Genomic DNA, 19,582 nt, shown 5'->3' with positions numbered 1-19,582 from the left:
AACAATGTAAATAAAAACAAACGTGGATTATCTATTGACATAATTGAAAAGGATAAATGTAAAACAAAAGGAAATGTACTTTCAGAATTTCCGCCGCTTAGAAAAGTAAATTACAGTGATATTCTATCTGTTACAACTCAACGCGATAGAATGGTAGAACAAAAGGACAAAAGTAAACAAACATTTCCGTCAAATATTGCAACTGATATTAAGTTAATTCCAAAATTTGTTTTGAAACAATCAGGAGGTCGCAACGAAATATTGATCGGAAAAACATTGAGGAATCGTCTGATATTGTATCATATAGATGATAAAGAATTTGAAATACTCGATTGCAGTGACCGAGGGTTCTATAAATTTAACAAAGTGTTGACTGAAGATTTCCGTGATGTAAGAACTATACCAAAACTGATGACTGATGATGTGAGAAAAGGACTAGATGAGATGATAGAATTTGCGACAAATAAAAAACTTTAATTGTTTTATTATTTTATTTTATGTTGATTTGTAAGAGAGATAGTTTGTATGGTGTTTGTGAGAATGTTGTGAAAAAGTTTTTCAAAATATTTTGATAATTTTTGTGCTCTGTTTGAATGTCTTAAAATAGATGATGATTGACTCGATATTTAATACTTCAAATTTTGATTGCGTTGTGGAATGGAATCCAGCCCAGTGCGAACAATACTTCTATTGTATTATTTTTTGTCCTCCGTCGGAAAATAAGACGTCATATTCATTTTTCACTCTAATTTTTCTTTGTATTCTGTGTAAGCTTTTTATCAATTTGAATGTATGTGCTGAATGGTAGATAAGAGTGAGTTAGAATATAAGTATATGAATATGTTTCTATAGAATATAATATGATATCTATATATGAGTATATAGTCATGAAGATAATTGTGTTCGTGAGAAATATTTCGCGCATATGAATTGAAAATGTAGAATATTGAATGTTTCTTTTCAGAGAAAGGACAATAATTGATAAAATTGTTTTCATTGATGTGTAATTCTGAACTGTGATATGTAAATACGATGTTTGATTATAATAAAGATAAAAAAAAAAAAGAGCACTGGTCTCGTAAACCAGGGGTCGTGAGTTCGACTCTCACTGGGGGCAGATTTTGCCACCTTTTTACGCAAATACCCTTGCTTCTTACAAATTTTTGCTCTTATTGCAAATAACAGATTTCTCGAATTCACTACATGTATGTTGCAAGAATGTTAGATGCATATGACAAGTTGATTTATTTTATAATGAACAGTAAACAAATTGTAGTATCACAGGGTACCCGGATATATAGAAATAGATAAAATTCACTACTTCATATTGAAGCGCCGCTGGTGTAGTGGTATCATGCAAGATTCCCATTCTTGCGACCCGGGTTCGATTCCCGGGCGGCGCAAATTTTTGCCACCTTTTACACACTTTGAAAATTGAAAAACTAATAAAAAAAGTTTAAGGTTTATTTTCTTTTCATGTAGATATTTTTGTCTTTCACGAATGCATCATGTAATTACTATGTATATGTATGTTTGATTTCAACCCTTTCTATTCACTAGCTAGTAAATACTTTCGTCGGTTTAAGCCAAATTATCATATTATTAATTTGAGTGGCTAAATGCATGCTTTCCTTAGAAAGGGAACTGAACAAAATGAGTTTTCTGGTTTTCTATCCTGAATTTGGCCTTTTTACATCAAATTTTGCCTGATGAACATATACTACATTAAGCGAAAGATGCGTCAAAGCCCCTATAGCTCAGTGGTTAGAGCACTGGTCTCGTAAACCAGGGGTCGTGAGTTCGACTCTCACTGGGGGCAGATTTTGCCACCTTTTTACGCAAATACCCTTGCTTCTTACAAATTTTTGCTCTTATTGCAAATAACAGATTTCTCGAATTCACTACATGTATGTTGCAAGAATGTTAGATGCATATGACAAGTTGATTTATTTTATAATGAACAGTAAACAAATTGTAGTATCACAGGGTACCCGGATATATAGAAATAGATAAAATTCACTACTTCATATTGAAGCGCCGCTGGTGTAGTGGTATCATGCAAGATTCCCATTCTTGCGACCCGGGTTCGATTCCCGGGCGGCGCAAATTTTTGCCACCTTTTACACACTTTGAAAATTGAAAAACTAATAAAAAAAGTTTAAGGTTTATTTTCTTTTCATGTAGATATTTTTGTCTTTCACGAATGCATCATGTAACTACTATGTATATGTATGTTTGATTTCAACCCTTTCTATTCACTAGCTAGTAAATACTTTCGTCGGTTTAAGCCAAATTATCATATTATTAATTTGAGTGGCTAAATGCATGCTTTCCTTAGAAAGGGAACTGAACAAAATGAGTTTTCTGGTTTTCTATCCTGAATTTGGCCTTTTTACATCAAATTTTGCCTGATGAACATATACTACATTAAGCGAAAGATGCGTCAAAGCCCCTATAGCTCAGTGGTTAGAGCACTGGTCTCGTAAACCAGGGGTCGTGAGTTCGACTCTCACTGGGGGCAGATTTTGCCACCTTTTTACGCAAATACCCTTGCTTCTTACAAATTTTTGCTCTTATTGCAAATAACAGATTTCTCGAATTCACTACATGTATGTTGCAAGAATGTTAGATGCATATGACAAGTTGATTTATTTTATAATGAACAGTAAACAAATTGTAGTATCACAGGGTACCCGGATATATAGAAATAGATAAAATTCACTACTTCATATTGAAGCGCCGCTGGTGTAGTGGTATCATGCTAGATTCCCATTCTTGCGACCCGGGTTCGATTCCCGGGCGGCGCAAATTTTTGCCACCTTTTACACACTTTGAAAATTGAAAAACTAATAAAAAAAGTTTAAGGTTTATTTTCTTTTCATGTAGATATTTTTGTCTTTCACGAATGCATCATGTAATTACTATGTATATGTATGTTTGATTTCAACCCTTTCTATTCACTAGCTAGTAAATACTTTCGTCGGTTTAAGCCAAATTATCATATTATTAATTTGAGTGGCTAAATGCATGCTTTCCTTAGAAAGGGAACTGAACAAAATGAGTTTTCTGGTTTTCTATCCTGAATTTGGCCTTTTTACATCAAATTTTGCCTGATGAACATATACTACATTAAGCGAAAGATGCGTCAAAGCCCCTATAGCTCAGTGGTTAGAGCACTGGTCTCGTAAACCAGGGGTCGTGAGTTCGACTCTCACTGGGGGCAGATTTTGCCACCTTTTTACGCAAATACCCTTGCTTCTTACAAATTTTTGCTCTTATTGCAAATAACAGATTTCTCCAATTCACTACATGTATGTTGCAAGAATGTTAGATGCATATGACAAGTTGATTTATTTTATAATGAACAGTAAACAAATTGTAGTATCACAGGGTACCCGGATATATAGAAATAGATAAAATTCACTACTTCATATTGAAGCGCCGCTGGTGTAGTGGTATCATGCAAGATTCCCATTCTTGCGACCCGGGTTCGATTCCCGGGCGGCGCAAATTTTTGCCACCTTTTACACACTTTGAAAATTGAAAAACTAATAAAAAAAGTTTAAGGTTTATTTTCTTTTCATGTAGATATTTTTGTCTTTCACGAATGCATCATGTAACTACTATGTATATGTATGTTTGATTTCAACCCTTTCTATTCACTAGCTAGTAAATACTTTCGTCGGTTTAAGCCAAATTATCATATTATTAATTTGAGTGGCTAAATGCATGCTTTCCTTAGAAAGGGAACTGAACAAAATGAGTTTTCTGGTTTTCTATCCTGAATTTGGCCTTTTTACATCAAATTTTGCCTGATGAACATATACTACATTAAGCGAAAGATGCGTCAAAGCCCCTATAGCTCAGTGGTTAGAGCACTGGTCTCGTAGGAAAAAAGTCGAGTGGACCTTTATATGACAGGACGTTGTTTTTGAGTACTGTGAAAATTATACTCTATTATAAGTTATTGCTCGGATTACCAAGCTGAATTATGGAATATTAACATTCTAACTTGTTTTAGAAGTAAGTTCTTTTCATTGATATCGGAAAACCGTCGTTTGAAACTGTTATAAATGTTGTAAATATTGTTGGATTGAAAGAGGCTACCCGAGGGTGAATTATAATACTGTTTTTAATTATATGTACAATGGAGAGACTTCCATCTTTATTGATGAGTACTATAGAAAACGCATGCGAACAATTTCGTAATATAACGTTTACTGTGCTTGGTGAAAATGACAGAGCCCGTGTATCTATAGTTTTTACCAATCAAGATAATACTAAGAGTAAAAGAAAATCGAATTCCACCATCAATCGTGATAAAAAATGGATGAAAGAATATAACAATGATGATCATGCAAATAATTCGAATATTGAGAATCATACAGATGTGATTTTTTCAGATCGTTTATCTGAAATTAGTCAAATACCGAGTGAAAAGGTATCGACAAATACCTTAGATATAATGGACTTTGACGATAACCCGTCTGTGGCCTCTGCTACTACAGGTAACATTGAAGTTATATTTATTTATTTATTTATTGAAGTTATAGAGAGTCCAAATATAGAACTGTCAATCGATACGTGTAATGAATTGTCTTTGTCATCAACCTGTTTAACGGGTGAAAATGTAAACAATGTGAATATAAATAAACAAAGAATATCTGGTGATAGAATTAAAAAGAATAAGTGTACCGTAGAAGGAGAACATATAGTAACAAAATGTACAATTAATAAACCGACAGATAATGATATTGTATCCACTACGTCATCAGGTGTACAATCATGTGAAAAATCGAAAGAACATAATAGAATCGTACCAGAAAGTGGAATTTTAAGTAAAATCGTTTTGAAAACAAGCCGGAATGGTTTGGACATTTTGATAGGAAAAACGGAAAGAGGACGTCTGATATTGTTGCGAATGGGCCGTGAAAGGTTGGAACTTCTCGTTCCAGGGGAACCTGAGTACCTTAGGTTTAACAAAGTGGTAACCGAGGACTTTCAAGATGTACGAACAACACCATTAATGAATGATGCAGTGAATGACGGAATATTGAAGATAGAAAAAATTGTAAAAATTAAAAAACTGTAACTTTTTTATTGATATTTTGTAATTTGTTTTTATTGTGAGAAAGTTGGTATGTTTCGGTGAGAAAATGTGAGAAAAAGTTTTAGCTGATTAATGATAATTATATTGTTATGTTGTTTGTTTGTCTTATTATTGCTGATAACTGCCCTAAGATTTAATACTTTCGAATTTTTTTTGCGTAGTGGAATGGAGACCAGCCCTGTGCGAATTATTATTTTGATTGTAACATTTTGTGTCATATGTCGGACAATAAGACTGTATAAACACGTAACTTTGTGATTCTTTCATTGTATTCTGTGTAAGCTTTCTTATAATTGTGAATGTATGAGCTGAATGGTAGATTAGATAGAGATTGAATATAAGTATAGGGATATGATATTTTTCTATAGAAAATGATATGTATATATGTATATAAATATGAGACTCGAAAGTAAATTATCAGACACTTATATGTTCGTGACAAATATTTCACGCTATATAAATAATGTTTCAAATGTGATTTGTTTCAGAGAAAGGACAATAACTATTGACAATGTTTTCACTTTTGTGTAACTGAAACTGTGATATGTATATATGAATGTTGATTATAATAAAGATAAAAAAAAAAGCACTGGTCTCGTAAACCAGGGGTCGTGAGTTCGACTCTCACTGGGGGCAGATTTTGCCACCTTTTTACGCAAATACCCTTGCTTCTTACAAATTTTTGCTCTTATTGCAAATAACAGATTTCTCGAATTCACTACATGTATGTTGCAAGAATGTTAGATGCATATGACAAGTTGATTTATTTTATAATGAACAGTAAACAAATTGTAGTATCACAGGGTACCCGGATATATAGAAATAGATAAAATTCACTACTTCCTATTGAAGCGCCGCTGGTGTAGTGGTATCATGCAAGATTCCCATTCTTGCGACCCGGGTTCGATTCCCGGGCGGCGCAAATTTTTGCCACCTTTTACACACTTTGAAAATTGAAAAAGTAATAAAAAAAGTTTAAGGTTTATTTTCTTTTCATGTAGATATTTTTGTCTTTCACGAATGCATCATGTAATTACTATGTATATGTATGTTTGATTTCAACCCTTTCTATTCACTAGCTAGTAAATACTTTCGTCGGTTTAAGCCAAAGTATCATATTATTAATTTGAGTGGCTAAATGCATGCTTTCCTTAGAAAGGGAACTGAACAAAATGAGTTTTCTGGTTTTCTATCCTGAATTTGGCCTTTTTACATCAAATTTTGCCTGATGAACATATACTACATTAAGCGAAAGATGCGTCAAAGCCCCTATAGCTCAGTGGTTAGAGCACTGGTCTCGTAAACCAGGGGTCGTGAGTTCGACTCTCACTGGGGGCAGATTTTGCCACCTTTTTACGCAAATACCCTTGCTTCTTACAAATTTTTGCTCTTATTGCAAATAACAGATTTCTCCAATTCACTACATGTATGTTGCAAGAATGTTAGATGCATATGACAAGTTGATTTATTTTATAATGAACAGTAAACAAATTGTAGTATCACAGGGTACCCGGATATATAGAAATAGATAAAATTCACTACTTCCTATTGAAGCGCCGCTGGTGTAGTGGTATCATGCAAGATTCCCATTCTTGCGACCCGGGTTCGATTCCCGGGCGGCGCAAATTTTTGCCACCTTTTACACACTTTGAAAATTGAAAAAGTAATAAAAAAAGTTTAAGGTTTATTTTCTTTTCATGTAGATATTTTTGTCTTTCACGAATGCATCATGTAATTACTATGTATATGTATGTTTGATTTCAACCCTTTCTATTCACTAGCTAGTAAATACTTTCGTCGGTTTAAGCCAAAGTATCATATTATTAATTTGAGTGGCTAAATGCATGCTTTCCTTAGAAAGGGAACTGAACAAAATGAGTTTTCTGGTTTTCTATCCTGAATTTGGCCTTTTTACATCAAATTTTGCCTGATGAACATATACTACATTAAGCGAAAGATGCGTCAAAGCCCCTATAGCTCAGTGGTTAGAGCACTGGTCTCGTAAACCAGGGGTCGTGAGTTCGACTCTCACTGGGGGCAGATTTTGCCACCTTTTTACGCAAATACCCTTGCTTCTTACAAATTTTTGCTCTTATTGCAAATAACAGATTTCTCCAATTCACTACATGTATGTTGCAAGAATGTTAGATGCATATGACAAGTTGATTTATTTTATAATGAACAGTAAACAAATTGTAGTATCACAGGGTACCCGGATATATAGAAATAGATAAAATTCACTACTTCCTATTGAAGCGCCGCTGGTGTAGTGGTATCATGCAAGATTCCCATTCTTGCGACCCGGGTTCGATTCCCGGGCGGCGCAAATTTTTGCCACCTTTTACACACTTTGAAAATTGAAAAAGTAATAAAAAAAGTTTAAGGTTTATTTTCTTTTCATGTAGATATTTTTGTCTTTCACGAATGCATCATGTAATTACTATGTATATGTATGTTTGATTTCAACCCTTTCTATTCACTAGCTAGTAAATACTTTCGTCGGTTTAAGCCAAAGTATCATATTATTAATTTGAGTGGCTAAATGCATGCTTTCCTTAGAAAGGGAACTGAACAAAATGAGTTTTCTGGTTTTCTATCCTGAATTTGGCCTTTTTACATCAAATTTTGCCTGATGAACATATACTACATTAAGCGAAAGATGCGTCAAAGCCCCTATAGCTCAGTGGTTAGAGCACTGGTCTCGTAAACCAGGGGTCGTGAGTTCGACTCTCACTGGGGGCAGATTTTGCCACCTTTTTACGCAAATACCCTTGCTTCTTACAAATTTTTGCTCTTATTGCAAATAACAGATTTCTCCAATTCACTACATGTATGTTGCAAGAATGTTAGATGCATATGACAAGTTGATTTATTTTATAATGAACAGTAAACAAATTGTAGTATCACAGGGTACCCGGATATATAGAAATAGATAAAATTCACTACTTCCTATTGAAGCGCCGCTGGTGTAGTGGTATCATGCAAGATTCCCATTCTTGCGACCCGGGTTCGATTCCCGGGCGGCGCAAATTTTTGCCACCTTTTACACACTTTGAAAATTGAAAAAGTAATAAAAAAAGTTTAAGGTTTATTTTCTTTTCATGTAGATATTTTTGTCTTTCACGAATGCATCATGTAATTACTATGTATATGTATGTTTGATTTCAACCCTTTCTATTCACTAGCTAGTAAATACTTTCGTCGGTTTAAGCCAAAGTATCATATTATTAATTTGAGTGGCTAAATGCATGCTTTCCTTAGAAAGGGAACTGAACAAAATGAGTTTTCTGGTTTTCTATCCTGAATTTGGCCTTTTTACATCAAATTTTGCCTGATGAACATATACTACATTAAGCGAAAGATGCGTCAAAGCCCCTATAGCTCAGTGGTTAGAGCACTGGTCTCGTAAACCAGGGGTCGTGAGTTCGACTCTCACTGGGGGCAGATTTTGCCACCTTTTTACGCAAATACCCTTGCTTCTTACAAATTTTTGCTCTTATTGCAAATAACAGATTTCTCCAATTCACTACATGTATGTTGCAAGAATGTTAGATGCATATGACAAGTTGATTTATTTTATAATGAACAGTAAACAAATTGTAGTATCACAGGGTACCCGGATATATAGAAATAGATAAAATTCACTACTTCCTATTGAAGCGCCGCTGGTGTAGTGGTATCATGCAAGATTCCCATTCTTGCGACCCGGGTTCGATTCCCGGGCGGCGCAAATTTTTGCCACCTTTTACACACTTTGAAAATTGAAAAAGTAATAAAAAAAGTTTAAGGTTTATTTTCTTTTCATGTAGATATTTTTGTCTTTCACGAATGCATCATGTAATTACTATGTATATGTATGTTTGATTTCAACCCTTTCTATTCACTAGCTAGTAAATACTTTCGTCGGTTTAAGCCAAAGTATCATATTATTAATTTGAGTGGCTAAATGCATGCTTTCCTTAGAAAGGGAACTGAACAAAATGAGTTTTCTGGTTTTCTATCCTGAATTTGGCCTTTTTACATCAAATTTTGCCTGATGAACATATACTACATTAAGCGAAAGATGCGTCAAAGCCCCTATAGCTCAGTGGTTAGAGCACTGGTCTCGTAAACCAGGGGTCGTGAGTTCGACTCTCACTGGGGGCAGATTTTGCCTCCTTTTTACGCAAATACCCTTGCTTCTTACAAATTTTTGCTCTTATTGCAAATAACAGATTTCTCCAATTCACTACATGTATGTTGCAAGAATGTTAGATGCATATGACAAGTTGATTTATTTTATAATGAACAGTAAACAAATTGTAGTATCACAGGGTACCCGGATATATAGAAATAGATAAAATTCACTACTTCCTATTGAAGCGCCGCTGGTGTAGTGGTATCATGCAAGATTCCCATTCTTGCGACCCGGGTTCGATTCCCGGGCGGCGCAAATTTTTGCCACCTTTTACACACTTTGAAAATTGAAAAAGTAATAAAAAAAGTTTAAGGTTTATTTTCTTTTCATGTAGATATTTTTGTCTTTCACGAATGCATCATGTAATTACTATGTATATGTATGTTTGATTTCAACCCTTTCTATTCACTAGCTAGTAAATACTTTCGTCGGTTTAAGCCAAAGTATCATATTATTAATTTGAGTGGCTAAATGCATGCTTTCCTTAGAAAGGGAACTGAACAAAATGAGTTTTCTGGTTTTCTATCCTGAATTTGGCCTTTTTACATCAAATTTTGCCTGATGAACATATACTACATTAAGCGAAAGATGCGTCAAAGCCCCTATAGCTCAGTGGTTAGAGCACTGGTCTCGTAAACCAGGGGTCGTGAGTTCGACTCTCACTGGGGGCAGATTTTGCCACCTTTTTACGCAAATACCCTTGCTTCTTACAAATTTTTGCTCTTATTGCAAATAACAGATTTCTCGAATTCACTACATGTATGTTGCAAGAATGTTAGATGCATATGACAAGTTGATTTATTTTATAATGAACAGTAAACAAATTGTAGTATCACAGGGTACCCGGATATATAGAAATAGATAAAATTCACTACTTCCTATTGAAGCGCCGCTGGTGTAGTGGTATCATGCAAGATTCCCATTCTTGCGACCCGGGTTCGATTCCCGGGCGGCGCAAATTTTTGCCACCTTTTACACACTTTGAAAATTGAAAAAGTAATAAAAAAAGTTTAAGGTTTATTTTCTTTTCATGTAGATATTTTTGTCTTTCACGAATGCATCATGTAATTACTATGTATATGTATGTTTGATTTCAACCCTTTCTATTCACTAGCTAGTAAATACTTTCGTCGGTTTAAGCCAAAGTATCATATTATTAATTTGAGTGGCTAAATGCATGCTTTCCTTAGAAAGGGAACTGAACAAAATGAGTTTTCTGGTTTTCTATCCTGAATTTGGCCTTTTTACATCAAATTTTGCCTGATGAACATATACTACATTAAGCGAAAGATGCGTCAAAGCCCCTATAGCTCAGTGGTTAGAGCACTGGTCTCGTAAACCAGGGGTCGTGAGTTCGACTCTCACTGGGGGCAGATTTTGCCACCTTTTTACGCAAATACCCTTGCTTCTTACAAATTTTTGCTCTTATTGCAAATAACAGATTTCTCCAATTCACTACATGTATGTTGCAAGAATGTTAGATGCATATGACAAGTTGATTTATTTTATAATGAACAGTAAACAAATTGTAGTATCACAGGGTACCCGGATATATAGAAATAGATAAAATTCACTACTTCCTATTGAAGCGCCGCTGGTGTAGTGGTATAATGCGAGATTCCCATTCTTGCGACCCGGGTTCGATTCCCGGGCGGCGCAAATTTTTGCCACCTTTTACACACTTTGAAAATTGAAAAAGTAATAAAAAAAGTTTAAGGTTTATTTTCTTTTCATGTAGATATTTTTGTCTTTCACGAATGCATCATGTAATTACTATGTATATGTATGTTTGATTTCAACCCTTTCTATTCACTAGCTAGTAAATACTTTCGTCGGTTTAAGCCAAAGTATCATATTATTAATTTGAGTGGCTAAATGCATGCTTTCCTTAGAAAGGGAACTGAACAAAATGAGTTTTCTGGTTTTCTATCCTGAATTTGGCCTTTTTACATCAAATTTTGCCTGATGAACATATACTACATTAAGCGAAAGATGCGTCAAAGCCCCTATAGCTCAGTGGTTAAAGCACTGGTCTCGTAAACCAGGGGTCGTGAGTTCGACTCTCACTGGGGGCAGATTTTGCCACCTTTTTACGCAAATACCCTTGCTTCTTACAAATTTTTGCTCTTATTGCAAATAACAGATTTCTCGAATTCACTACATGTATGTTGCAAGAATGTTAGATGCATATGACAAGTTGATTTATTTTATAATGAACAGTAAACAAATTGTAGTATCACAGGGTACCCGGATATATAGAAATAGATAAAATTCACTACTTCCTATTGAAGCGCCGCTGGTGTAGTGGTATCATGCAAGATTCCCATTCTTGCGACCCGGGTTCGATTCCCGGGCGGCGCAAATTTTTGCCACCTTTTACACACTTTGAAAATTGAAAAAGTAATAAAAAAAGTTTAAGGTTTATTTTCTTTTCATGTAGATATTTTTGTCTTTCACGAATGCATCATGTAATTACTATGTATATGTATGTTTGATTTCAACCCTTTCTATTCACTAGCTAGTAAATACTTTCGTCGGTTTAAGCCAAAGTATCATATTATTAATTTGAGTGGCTAAATGCATGCTTTCCTTAGAAAGGGAACTGAACAAAATGAGTTTTCTGGTTTTCTATCCTGAATTTGGCCTTTTTACATCAAATTTTGCCTGATGAACATATACTACATTAAGCGAAAGATGCGTCAAAGCCCCTATAGCTCAGTGGTTAGAGCACTGGTCTCGTAAACCAGGGGTCGTGAGTTCGACTCTCACTGGGGGCAGATTTTGCCACCTTTTTACGCAAATACCCTTGCTTCTTACAAATTTTTGCTCTTATTGCAAATAACAGATTTCTCCAATTCACTACATGTATGTTGCAAGAATGTTAGATGCATATGACAAGTTGATTTATTTTATAATGAACAGTAAACAAATTGTAGTATCACAGGGTACCCGGATATATAGAAATAGATAAAATTCACTACTTCCTATTGAAGCGCCGCTGGTGTAGTGGTATCATGCAAGATTCCCATTCTTGCGACCCGGGTTCGATTCCCGGGCGGCGCAAATTTTTGCCACCTTTTACACACTTTGAAAATTGAAAAAGTAATAAAAAAAGTTTAAGGTTTATTTTCTTTTCATGTAGATATTTTTGTCTTTCACGAATGCATCATGTAATTACTATGTATATGTATGTTTGATTTCAACCCTTTCTATTCACTAGCTAGTAAATACTTTCGTCGGTTTAAGCCAAAGTATCATATTATTAATTTGAGTGGCTAAATGCATGCTTTCCTTAGAAAGGGAACTGAACAAAATGAGTTTTCTGGTTTTCTATCCTGAATTTGGCCTTTTTACATCAAATTTTGCCTGATGAACATATACTACATTAAGCGAAAGATGCGTCAAAGCCCCTATAGCTCAGTGGTTAGAGCACTGGTCTCGTAAACCAGGGGTCGTGAGTTCGACTCTCACTGGGGGCAGATTTTGCCACCTTTTTACGCAAATACCCTTGCTTCTTACAAATTTTTGCTCTTATTGCAAATAACAGATTTCTCCAATTCACTACATGTATGTTGCAAGAATGTTAGATGCATATGACAAGTTGATTTATTTTATAATGAACAGTAAACAAATTGTAGTATCACAGGGTACCCGGATATATAGAAATAGATAAAATTCACTACTTCCTATTGAAGCGCCGCTGGTGTAGTGGTATCATGCAAGATTCCCATTCTTGCGACCCGGGTTCGATTCCCGGGCGGCGCAAATTTTTGCCACCTTTTACACACTTTGAAAATTGAAAAAGTAATAAAAAAAGTTTAAGGTTTATTTTCTTTTCATGTAGATATTTTTGTCTTTCACGAATGCATCATGTAATTACTATGTATATGTATGTTTGATTTCAACCCTTTCTATTCACTAGCTAGTAAATACTTTCGTCGGTTTAAGCCAAAGTATCATATTATTAATTTGAGTGGCTAAATGCATGCTTTCCTTAGAAAGGGAACTGAACAAAATGAGTTTCGTTTCTGGTTTTCTATCCTGAATTTGGCCTTTTTACATCAAATTTTGCCTGATGAACATATACTACATTAAGCGAAAGATGCGTCAAAGCCCCTATAGCTCAGTGGTTAGAGCACTGGTCTCGTAAACCAGGGGTCGTGAGTTCGACTCTCACTGGGGGCAGATTTTGCCACCTTTTTACGCAAATACCCTTGCTTCTTACAAATTTTTGCTCTTATTGCAAATAACAGATTTCTCGAATTCACTACATGTATGTTGCAAGAATGTTAGATGCATATGACAAGTTGATTTATTTTATAATGAACAGTAAACAAATTGTAGTATCACAGGGTACCCGGATATATAGAAATAGATAAAATTCACTACTTCCTATTGAAGCGCCGCTGGTGTAGTGGTATCATGCAAGATTCCCATTCTTGCGACCCGGGTTCGATTCCCGGGCGGCGCAAATTTTTGCCACCTTTTACACACTTTGAAAATTGAAAAAGTAATAAAAAAAGTTTAAGGTTTATTTTCTTTTCATGTAGACATTTTTGTCTTTCACGAATGCATCATGTAATTACTATGTATATGTATGTTTGATTTCAACCCTTGATATAGGACTCTATAAAAATTCCGAAATTGGTGAGTTTGGATGAATGTTTTCCACTCGAATTGTTGTACATAGTATTTATTAATGCAAAAAGAGCATTTTTGACTGTATTTTGACTTATTTGAGTACCCTTATTCCTGTTTATCGGCAAACAGGATAAGGGGGAGGGGATTTAGTTTGAAGGGGACAGTAACGTGTCTTACTTCGTTTTTCTGAATTTGTGTTTTGCGTTCGGAAAAATGGATAAGGTGACTAATAAACGTTTTCGATCTCCGAATCGACAGAAACAGAACTATGTTGTTGGAGATAAAGCGTACTCAAGGGATTGTACTATAAGGATTGAACGGGTAAATACAAATGTGGTTAAAGAGAGATTAATAATTGAAGAAGTTGAGACTATCACAGGTCTTAATACTGTTTTAGCTGTGGTTCAGCATGATGCATCGTCGTACGATGTCACTATGGATAGTAAACAGAATGCTTTAAAGATGATGGGTGGTGTATCTATCGGAAGTCGGGAATATTCAGTAAGCTTGATGCATTCAGATATTACTGTTGTGTCTATTATGAAACTGCCGTCATATGTTCCAGATGAAGATATTCGTATTAAATTAGCCATAAAAGGAGTCAATGTCGTATCTCCGATTTATAGAAGAACTGTCCCTGGTACACAAGTTGCGGATGGTACTAGGTTCATGAGATGTAAGTTCCCTCCAGGTTTAGTAGCGTTACCCTGGACAATACCGTTCAAAATAGGATCTGATACAAAATATTTCAGACTAAAACACAACAATCAAACAAAAGTATGTTCGGAATGCTCGTCGCCGGATCATATGAAAAACAGTTGTCCTCATTTTGAATGTTATGGCTGTGGTGCGGTTGGACATTCAAAGAGGTATTGTAAAGCAACAAAATGCAAGTCGTGCAGTAATTTACCACTATTGTGTGTTTGTGCTCGGGTTGCTCCTGGAATGGAGGACAGGACACCTCATGCGTCAAAAAATTGTAAAGAATGTGGCAAATTCTTTTGTAATTGCAAATGTAGAGTCTGTGGCAATAAGGTATGCAGCTGTGTTTGTTCTAAATGTGAACTTTACCCGTGTGTTTGTAGCTGTATGTACTGCCATGAAGAATCATGCGTGTGTCCATGTCAGGATTGTGAAAGACAACCATGTGAATGTAATTGTGCAAATTGCTCGAATTTGTTGAAAGATTGTACCTGTATGGATCAAAACATTGATGGTGATAAGGATAACAATGATGAAAATGAGGTAGTTAAGGATGATGATGCAGAAAGTAGTGAAAACATAAATGATGATGAACAAACAGAGTTGAAAATAGTAGATGATTCTCACAAAAATGTTAAAACTATTGTAGCAGAGGTACATGTCAATAGTGGTGGAATACAGGAAGACAGTAGGAAGAGGAAATTGGACAGAGATGAAGAAATTTTTGATGATGGTTATGATTGTGATGATGATAGTAATGCTATTGAACAGGTTCAAGAGAAAAACAAGAGAGCAGACAGTGATTCTGATGATGTTGTGAAAAAGAAAAAAAATGAAGAATGCTCTTCTGTTGACGTTGTTGTAACAGAGGAGTGTAATGAAGAGATGTCAACAGAGGAGCAGTCGATAAATATAGATGATGAGTATAGCACCTTAGATGATGACGAAGAAGTCATTGTTGAAGGTGCAAGTAGTTATACGGAGTCACTTGTCTGCTCTGATGTGGAGTTAGATACAGAGAGTAAAATTAATGATAGTGGAAAGGAAAAATGTATTAGTGTTAAAATGTTGAAAAAAATTAGAAAAAAAGAAATGAAAGATAGGAGGAGAAAACTTAATGTTGCTCCAAATCTGAATAGTCAAACTGTTAGAAATTTGTCCAAAAAAAAAAACAACAAGTAAAAATGGATAGAAATATATGTCATTGTTTAATATTTTTTGTAATGGTTGTTATATGTAGTTTGAATTGTAATGGTATGAGAAATGTTGTAAATTTACAAAGATTTCTAAGTATTGTACAAGACAGAAAATTTGGTATTGTATTACTACAAGAAACATTTTGGGATGATGGTTTCATTCAAAGTATTAAACATATGTATGAAGGTGATATTTATTATAGTAATGGTACGGATGGCAGACAGGGTGTAGCTGTTCTAGTTAGCAAATATTATAAAGATAAAATAAAATGTATTTATAAAGATGAACAAGGTAGATTTATTCATGTGACTTATCATGAGAATGATACATTGGTGAATTTTGTTTCTTTGTATGCACCTAATGTCGTTTCTGATAGATGTAACTTCTTTGATTTTGTGATAGATTATACTAAAGATTTAGATAATTTGATTATTGGAGGTGATTTTAATACTTCTTTGTCTGTGTTAGATAGAGGGAGTAAAACATGTCATATGAATGATGAACCCTATAGAAAACTTTCTAAATTGATGAATGATAATAATTTATATGATATATGGAGGGCTAGAAACCCAGATTGTCAAATATTTTCCTGGAAAAGAATTTCAGAGGGTAAACTACAACAAAGTAGAATAGATTATTTTCTTATAAGTAGGAATATGTCATCTTTTGTACAAAGTTTGTATTATAATGTTACTAGTATGAGTGACCATTCTTTTGTTATCATGAATTTAAATTGTACATGTATCGAAAGAGGTCCTGGACTCTGGGTTTTGAATAATACATTGTTGTTTAATGAAGAATATGTTCAAAGAGTCAAAGATATTATATCACAAGAAAAAGAAAGTGAATTATTTCATAGAGATTTTTTAGTTTGGTGGGATAATTTAAAATATAGAATTAAAAGATATTCTCAGATATTGTCATCTGATTTAGCTAAACAAAATAAGAGAGAGTATTATAAATTAGAAAGGCAAATCAATAATATTTGTGCAAAGGCAGCTAGTGGTATGGTAATTGATATTGCCAAATTAGAAAGTCTGAAATTAGAACTGTCAAATTTTGAAATAGAAAAGTGTAAAGGAGCTGTCTTAAGAGCTAAAGCTATATGGGCTGTGGAGTCTGATAAAAACACAAAATACTTTCTAAATTTAGAAAAGTATAAACAAGAGAGTAATGCTATAAAAGAATTGTTAAATGAAAATGGTGATACTGTGTCAGATACTGAAGGTATTTTAGAATTACAACATAGTTTTTTTAGTGACTTATATTCATGTGTAACTACTGATGAAAATAAGATGTCAGAATTGTTAAATTATGTTACAAAAACAGTAAATGAGGATGATAACACTATGTGTAATGATGATGTAACAGAAGATGAACTATGTAAAGCTATTAATCAGTTGTCTAAAAATAAAAGTCCAGGCTCAGATGGACTAACTGTAGAGTTTTATTGTAAATTTTATTCTGAATTAAAATATGTGTTACTGAAATTGTTTGATGCTATTGAAGAAGAAGGTATTTTAAGTAGATCAATGAAATGTGGAATTATAAGTCTAGTTTATAAGAAAAAAGGAGAAAGGAATTTTTTGAAAAATTATAGGCCAATATCTTTATTACAAGTAGATTACAAAATTTTAGCAAGAATAATGTCAAACAGATTGAAGTATGTATTACCAAAGATAATTTCTGAAGATCAAACTTGTTGTGTTATTGGAAGAGATATCTCAAATAATATTTCAAATGTAAGAGATATTATGGAACTTGTTGAAAGAGATGATCTTGAGGGATATTTTTTAAAATTAGATCAAGCAAATGCTTTTGATAGAGTTAGTCATACTTATCTGTTAGAAGTACTGAAGAAATTTGGTTTTGGTGATAGATTTGTGAAATGGATTAGCATATTTTATAATGGTATAAATAGTGCAGTGAAATGTAATGGTTTTTTAACAAAGTATTTTGTTATAAAGAATGGTATTAGGCAAGGTTGTCCTATAAGTGCTTTATTGTATGTACTTGTTGCAGAACCTCTGCATTGTAAAATTGTACAAAATGTAAATATAAAGGGAATTAATATCCCAAATAGTAATAAGATTGGTTTGATTTATCAACATGCTGATGATACAACTTTGTCTTTATGTAATAAGGAATCAATTCCTGAAGTGTTTAAGGAATTTGATTTGTATAGCAAAGCAACAGGTGCTAAAATAAATAGACAAAAATCAGAGATATTATGTTTAGGTACTGGTACTTTATCTGCAGTAGAAAAAGACTATATTGGTCTTAAAGTTTGTGAAGATTATTTTCAACTGTTAGGAGTTTTTATTGGAAAAAATAGAAAAATGTGTGATGAAATGAATTGGAAAAATAAGATAGTTAAGATAAAATCCCTTCACTGATGTTATCTAGATTTTGGTATGCCTTATTTGTAACTGCATTACCTGAATGGGCTTATATAGAGATAAAAAGACTTTGTGTGAATTTTATATGGAAAAATAGATGTCACTTAGTAAAATACAACTGTATAGTAGATGATAAAAGTAGAGGTGGTTTAAATGTTGCTGATATCAAATGTAAAATTTATGCTTTTAGGCTAAAATTTCTAGGTAGATTGTTAGATGATGAATATGAAGTGTTATGGAAATACACATTTAAGTATTTTGTATCTTCAATTTATGAGATGAAACTTTGTCATAATGTTTTTTATACTGTGATACCTAATTGTGAATTGAAAAAACTGCCTGTTGTTTATCAAGAATTTTTTCAAGCACTGAATTGTATAAGGAAACAAATAGAGTTTCCATTGTCTGTAGAAAATATTTATGACCAGCCTTTGTTTGTTAATCCAAATATTGTTTTTAATAACAGAACAATTGTATGGCACGATTTTATAGGTGCTGGTATTGTTTGTCTCAAAGATATATGTTTTGAAGTAAAAACTGGTTTCTTGCCTGATCATGCTATAGTTGAAATGATTCAAGTTGTATATGAAGATGTTAATGTACAATATGTAGTTGATAGATATAGAAACTTGTTGAATGTTATACCTGTAGAATGGAAAAACACAGTGAACACTGATATTCACAGAATATCTATACCAAGAACAATAGACATTTCAATTATTTGTAAAAATGTGCATTATGATTTGAAATTATGTAGTACTAAAACATTATATACTATTATGTTGGAAAATATTGTTGAAGAACCTGTTGGTATTGAGTTATGGAAATCAGAATTTGATGTGAGTTCTGAAGCATTCAGTAAAATATGGGAACATGTCAATATGTATTGGAAACCTTCTAATTTGGTTGAGTTAGACTTTAAGGTGTTACATAACTGTATTTTTACTAATGTAAAACTTCAAAAGATAGGTTTAGTTGATGATAATATCTGTAAAGTGTGTTGCAGTGAAAAGGAAGACATCCTGCATTTATTTATGAATTGTGATAAACTTGAAGATTTTCATAATTATTTGTCATCCTTATTAGTTAGAATATTTGAAAACTGTGATTCAGATAAGATTAGTTTAGTAAGAAGTGAGGAACTATTGATTTTGGGATTGAGATGGCATATGAAAGGAGTGAATGATTCTTTTCTTAATTTTTTTATGTCTGTTGCCAGATTTTGTATCTTCAGAAGGAGAAACTTGTTGAATAGTGGTTATTCTAGTGTAAATTTGATAAAATTATTTAAATATACATTAAAACATTATGTAACATATATGTATGTCTATCTCTGTCGATGTCATAATATGAGTC

The 19,582-nt window shown here is 33.6% G+C and overlaps 30 non-coding genes across 30 annotated transcripts; all 30 read left to right on the top strand.

The window, feature by feature from the left end:
• The first annotated feature begins 1,332 nt into the window (after positions 1-1,332).
• Trnag-ccc (transfer RNA glycine (anticodon CCC)) lies at positions 1,333-1,403 on the top strand. Its single transcript has one exon. It is a non-coding gene; the product is annotated as a tRNA-Gly (tRNA).
• A 343-nt stretch (positions 1,404-1,746) lies between these two features.
• On the top strand, positions 1,747-1,819 carry Trnat-cgu (transfer RNA threonine (anticodon CGU)). The gene has a single exon. It is a non-coding gene; the product is annotated as a tRNA-Thr (tRNA).
• Positions 1,820-2,034: 215 nt separating this feature from the next.
• Positions 2,035-2,105, top strand: Trnag-ccc (transfer RNA glycine (anticodon CCC)). Its single transcript has one exon. It is a non-coding gene; the product is annotated as a tRNA-Gly (tRNA).
• Positions 2,106-2,448: 343 nt separating this feature from the next.
• Positions 2,449-2,521, top strand: Trnat-cgu (transfer RNA threonine (anticodon CGU)). The gene has a single exon. It is a non-coding gene; the product is annotated as a tRNA-Thr (tRNA).
• A 215-nt stretch (positions 2,522-2,736) lies between these two features.
• Positions 2,737-2,807, top strand: Trnag-ccc (transfer RNA glycine (anticodon CCC)). The gene has a single exon. It is a non-coding gene; the product is annotated as a tRNA-Gly (tRNA).
• Positions 2,808-3,150: 343 nt separating this feature from the next.
• Positions 3,151-3,223, top strand: Trnat-cgu (transfer RNA threonine (anticodon CGU)). Its single transcript has one exon. It is a non-coding gene; the product is annotated as a tRNA-Thr (tRNA).
• A 215-nt stretch (positions 3,224-3,438) lies between these two features.
• Trnag-ccc (transfer RNA glycine (anticodon CCC)) lies at positions 3,439-3,509 on the top strand. Its single transcript has one exon. It is a non-coding gene; the product is annotated as a tRNA-Gly (tRNA).
• Positions 3,510-5,961: 2,452 nt separating this feature from the next.
• On the top strand, positions 5,962-6,032 carry Trnag-ccc (transfer RNA glycine (anticodon CCC)). Its single transcript has one exon. It is a non-coding gene; the product is annotated as a tRNA-Gly (tRNA).
• A 343-nt stretch (positions 6,033-6,375) lies between these two features.
• Positions 6,376-6,448, top strand: Trnat-cgu (transfer RNA threonine (anticodon CGU)). The gene has a single exon. It is a non-coding gene; the product is annotated as a tRNA-Thr (tRNA).
• A 215-nt stretch (positions 6,449-6,663) lies between these two features.
• Trnag-ccc (transfer RNA glycine (anticodon CCC)) lies at positions 6,664-6,734 on the top strand. Its single transcript has one exon. It is a non-coding gene; the product is annotated as a tRNA-Gly (tRNA).
• A 343-nt stretch (positions 6,735-7,077) lies between these two features.
• Trnat-cgu (transfer RNA threonine (anticodon CGU)) lies at positions 7,078-7,150 on the top strand. The gene has a single exon. It is a non-coding gene; the product is annotated as a tRNA-Thr (tRNA).
• A 215-nt stretch (positions 7,151-7,365) lies between these two features.
• Trnag-ccc (transfer RNA glycine (anticodon CCC)) lies at positions 7,366-7,436 on the top strand. Its single transcript has one exon. It is a non-coding gene; the product is annotated as a tRNA-Gly (tRNA).
• Positions 7,437-7,779: 343 nt separating this feature from the next.
• Trnat-cgu (transfer RNA threonine (anticodon CGU)) lies at positions 7,780-7,852 on the top strand. The gene has a single exon. It is a non-coding gene; the product is annotated as a tRNA-Thr (tRNA).
• Positions 7,853-8,067: 215 nt separating this feature from the next.
• Positions 8,068-8,138, top strand: Trnag-ccc (transfer RNA glycine (anticodon CCC)). Its single transcript has one exon. It is a non-coding gene; the product is annotated as a tRNA-Gly (tRNA).
• A 343-nt stretch (positions 8,139-8,481) lies between these two features.
• On the top strand, positions 8,482-8,554 carry Trnat-cgu (transfer RNA threonine (anticodon CGU)). Its single transcript has one exon. It is a non-coding gene; the product is annotated as a tRNA-Thr (tRNA).
• A 215-nt stretch (positions 8,555-8,769) lies between these two features.
• Trnag-ccc (transfer RNA glycine (anticodon CCC)) lies at positions 8,770-8,840 on the top strand. The gene has a single exon. It is a non-coding gene; the product is annotated as a tRNA-Gly (tRNA).
• Positions 8,841-9,183: 343 nt separating this feature from the next.
• Positions 9,184-9,256, top strand: Trnat-cgu (transfer RNA threonine (anticodon CGU)). The gene has a single exon. It is a non-coding gene; the product is annotated as a tRNA-Thr (tRNA).
• A 215-nt stretch (positions 9,257-9,471) lies between these two features.
• Trnag-ccc (transfer RNA glycine (anticodon CCC)) lies at positions 9,472-9,542 on the top strand. Its single transcript has one exon. It is a non-coding gene; the product is annotated as a tRNA-Gly (tRNA).
• A 343-nt stretch (positions 9,543-9,885) lies between these two features.
• Positions 9,886-9,958, top strand: Trnat-cgu (transfer RNA threonine (anticodon CGU)). The gene has a single exon. It is a non-coding gene; the product is annotated as a tRNA-Thr (tRNA).
• A 215-nt stretch (positions 9,959-10,173) lies between these two features.
• On the top strand, positions 10,174-10,244 carry Trnag-ccc (transfer RNA glycine (anticodon CCC)). The gene has a single exon. It is a non-coding gene; the product is annotated as a tRNA-Gly (tRNA).
• Positions 10,245-10,587: 343 nt separating this feature from the next.
• Trnat-cgu (transfer RNA threonine (anticodon CGU)) lies at positions 10,588-10,660 on the top strand. Its single transcript has one exon. It is a non-coding gene; the product is annotated as a tRNA-Thr (tRNA).
• A 215-nt stretch (positions 10,661-10,875) lies between these two features.
• Trnag-ccc (transfer RNA glycine (anticodon CCC)) lies at positions 10,876-10,946 on the top strand. The gene has a single exon. It is a non-coding gene; the product is annotated as a tRNA-Gly (tRNA).
• Positions 10,947-11,289: 343 nt separating this feature from the next.
• On the top strand, positions 11,290-11,362 carry Trnat-cgu (transfer RNA threonine (anticodon CGU)). The gene has a single exon. It is a non-coding gene; the product is annotated as a tRNA-Thr (tRNA).
• A 215-nt stretch (positions 11,363-11,577) lies between these two features.
• Positions 11,578-11,648, top strand: Trnag-ccc (transfer RNA glycine (anticodon CCC)). The gene has a single exon. It is a non-coding gene; the product is annotated as a tRNA-Gly (tRNA).
• Positions 11,649-11,991: 343 nt separating this feature from the next.
• On the top strand, positions 11,992-12,064 carry Trnat-cgu (transfer RNA threonine (anticodon CGU)). The gene has a single exon. It is a non-coding gene; the product is annotated as a tRNA-Thr (tRNA).
• Positions 12,065-12,279: 215 nt separating this feature from the next.
• Positions 12,280-12,350, top strand: Trnag-ccc (transfer RNA glycine (anticodon CCC)). The gene has a single exon. It is a non-coding gene; the product is annotated as a tRNA-Gly (tRNA).
• A 343-nt stretch (positions 12,351-12,693) lies between these two features.
• Trnat-cgu (transfer RNA threonine (anticodon CGU)) lies at positions 12,694-12,766 on the top strand. The gene has a single exon. It is a non-coding gene; the product is annotated as a tRNA-Thr (tRNA).
• Positions 12,767-12,981: 215 nt separating this feature from the next.
• On the top strand, positions 12,982-13,052 carry Trnag-ccc (transfer RNA glycine (anticodon CCC)). The gene has a single exon. It is a non-coding gene; the product is annotated as a tRNA-Gly (tRNA).
• A 347-nt stretch (positions 13,053-13,399) lies between these two features.
• On the top strand, positions 13,400-13,472 carry Trnat-cgu (transfer RNA threonine (anticodon CGU)). Its single transcript has one exon. It is a non-coding gene; the product is annotated as a tRNA-Thr (tRNA).
• Positions 13,473-13,687: 215 nt separating this feature from the next.
• On the top strand, positions 13,688-13,758 carry Trnag-ccc (transfer RNA glycine (anticodon CCC)). Its single transcript has one exon. It is a non-coding gene; the product is annotated as a tRNA-Gly (tRNA).
• The last annotated feature ends 5,824 nt before the right edge of the window (positions 13,759-19,582 follow it).

This window comes from Mytilus trossulus, unplaced genomic scaffold (assembly GCF_036588685.1).
Source record: "Mytilus trossulus isolate FHL-02 unplaced genomic scaffold, PNRI_Mtr1.1.1.hap1 h1tg000070l__unscaffolded, whole genome shotgun sequence".
Lineage (NCBI taxonomy): Eukaryota > Metazoa > Mollusca > Bivalvia > Mytilida > Mytilidae > Mytilus > Mytilus trossulus.
Note: the sequence above shows the minus strand (reverse complement) of the source record. Positions and strands in the feature narration are given on the sequence as shown.